Genomic DNA, 3,038 nt, shown 5'->3' with positions numbered 1-3,038 from the left:
TTTAATGTCAGTGTTTGTCATCCGTAACTGATCATCGTTCGATTCAATGTTATTTACAATTCAATTTATTTTAATTCGGAAAATGTGCATGTAATTAAACACCTAAATGTAGAAATATGTACTTTGAATTTATTCAATAGACATGTAAGGAGATATTCTTCTGTTTTGAAATTACGTTCACACAAATCATAGAAATTCTTTTTCGCTGATTTCAGGATGCCCTTACCTTCTTACTTTGCAATACATATTCAACACCTAGCTATTTGCCAAATGACGTTTCTAATATCCGCAACAATGTTTTATCACTTTGGTAACACAAATGCCAATGCTTTGGGTGTATTCTATTTTACACCAAAGGATCTTTCAACATAAAACGTTTTTTACTATCATGTTACCCAACAGAAAGTTAATGGACATCGTTAATGAAATGTAATGTTGAAGCTATTAAGTGTATATCGTCTGTATGGGAAACCTAATGACCATCGGCAACATCTCAGAAGTAAATATTCACAACATGTATGAGAAGAGTGTAAACAACGTACAATAAAGTACGGTTATAACGAACACGCTTATAACGAACTGACGGATATAACGAACTATGTTTTGGTCCTGTCTATTTGCTGTATTAGTGGCCCCTTTGAGTTCGTTATAACCGTAGTTTACTGTATATATAAGGGATAGCAAACATACTGTACATCAACCTTAAAAAAACTCAATTTACCACCTATGCAGTAAATATGATGTTGAACATAATATTTATTATCTAACTTGGAAATCGGAATTTTTACGCACTTATTGATTATAGTGGTAGTATTGTGAGGTCAGCAAACCACTCACATTTTTATTTAAAAAACGGTCCGTAAACGCAGGAAACAGCGTTTAAGAACATCTAATTGTTCGTGCCCTCGTAACATTGGTTTTGCTTACACTTAAAATTGCCTGCCTAGTTGCGCACCTGTCGACGGCCCTGGGGCAGTAAATATACGGTTTTTATGTATTGCCCAGATACTAACAACAATATTTGTTGCAGATCAATTCAGGAAGCACATGTTATACTATTATCAAGAAATTACCGGTTGTTGCTGTGACATAGAGTAAAGAACAAACAGAAAAAACAGCATATTAGCCATTTTACCGACTCGCTACCAGCAGGGTGATGGGTCATCGGAAGCTTCCCTACTTTCCCGGGTCAGGATATCCTTGACTCCCACCGCAGGAGTGCCGAAGAAGCTTCTCACCCAGGCCCTTGTCATACGCCCCGTCGAGGAGGGACCGAGCCTGATGGCGGCGTCTCGACAGAATATTTGCACGATCCCGATGGTTAGAAACACGCAGAGAGAGCTCATTACAAACCGGCCAACAAGAAAAATAGAGAATACAGGTATATTGTCACCATTCTGTGACAGCAGTGCTGGGATGAAGGACAAGGACACGCTGAATGACAGCAACGCCGTGATGGCAAATGGCTGCCTTTCCCCAGACTCCAGTGGAATGAGGAACTCCACCACATTGACTAATCCTAACAACAAGACAGGCAGAGAGTAGTCAGTATCTTCAGAGACGGTTATCTCTTCAGTGTCATTTTTAAGTATACAAACCAAAATTGATTTGCCGATGGTATCAAAGACAAAGCTTGCAGAGGATGAGTTAAGGATACCCCATTGACCGTGTCAACAAAGTGTAGTCATTTTGAGTACTCACTCGTTTCAGGTTAACTTCATTCGGGGAAGGTCCCCCAAAACAAATACTTCGTACAAACTTTCGTGTTCATCTCATGGAAAGTTGGTAACATCCATTTGGCAGAATGTCTTGACAGTGTCTGATGGTTTCCAAGTCACAAAACCGTTTGCCTGAACATTCATTATGCCAAAGTTCAATCGAAGAGGTTTAACCCTATCCACCACGTTGTTGATAATGAATTGCGGTCGCCATACCATCCCATAGTCATGACGTATTTTACTGACTCCTCCATACTCACTGACGTTCCTGGTTTGGAACTCACCTTTCTAGGACACGGCAAGAAAGCCGTCAGGTATCACTGTCTGAGTAACAGCAACAAATTCAGACATAAACTAGTCACATGAAACTCCATCCAGACAGTTATGATGTCACTGCTGTTCCCCACAGGGCGGGTCATGGGGTTGTTGCAGCTGACGATGTCGTTGTGAAGTCGCAGTCCACAAGGCACACCTATTCTTATAGATACACCGAACTTCGCGAATCGGCCCAGTGCTCAAAGTAGAAATGTCCCGTTCGACTGCTTTTCTTGGCCTCGGTGCTAACTCAGTTTTCTGGCATTGTGCCCTCTGAAGTGATGTGTACATGTTGTGTAACCATATGTTATGGAAGTCATATTATATTCCAGTCAATATTTTAGTCCCTTGACTGAAACTGAGCATTGTGTTTGTTATCCATTCATTCATTGTTCATCTATGTTTACTGCAATGGGGAAGAGCTAACTTGAGTTAGATGACACTTTATATGGTGCCGTTGTCCATACATTACATGCTTTGTCGTGGAAATATGGAAGGACAAAGCCAAAGGTGTTTTAGGTCTGTGGAATCCAGAAGCACGGGACTTGTCCGACAAACCAAGAACACTGGTAATGACGATCCATATCAGTCATCTCTGGAATCGAAATAGCCGAGGACTTACAACTTTGTGAGAGGCAGTAGGGAAGTCTCATTGGTCTTTACTGGCTACATAGGTGCACGTTTCTGAGCTTATTGAAGACTACACTGACACGGTGTGTGTGTGTGTGTGTGTGTGTGTGTGTGTGTGTGTGTGTGTGTGTGTGTGTGTGTGTGTGTGTGTGAGAGAGAGAGAGTGTGTGTGTGTGTGTGTGTCTTTGTCTGTGTCTTTGTCTGTGTGTCTCTGAATACCCCACTCAGACACGATATATTGACTCCGAGCTGACCAATCCCTGTTTATGCCTTTAATACCGAGGGTCAGGCAGGGTAAGAACAAGTACCACCTTCTAACGTCATTTGGTGTGATACGGCCGGGAATCGAACCACCGACCTTCCGCAGGTAGACAG

General features: G+C 41.7%; 1 pseudogene; it reads right to left on the bottom strand.

The window, feature by feature from the left end:
• Positions 1–1,142: 1,142 nt before the first annotated feature.
• Positions 1,143–2,686, bottom strand: LOC139443543 (neuronal acetylcholine receptor subunit alpha-7-like; annotated as a pseudogene).
• Positions 2,687–3,038: the final 352 nt, after the last annotated feature.

This window comes from Haliotis cracherodii, unplaced genomic scaffold (assembly GCF_022045235.1).
Source record: "Haliotis cracherodii isolate W230 unplaced genomic scaffold, xgHalCrac1.p SCAF_5, whole genome shotgun sequence".
Lineage (NCBI taxonomy): Eukaryota > Metazoa > Mollusca > Gastropoda > Lepetellida > Haliotidae > Haliotis > Haliotis cracherodii.
The sequence above is the reverse complement of the archived record's forward strand: the minus strand, read 5'-3'. Positions and strand labels throughout refer to the sequence as shown.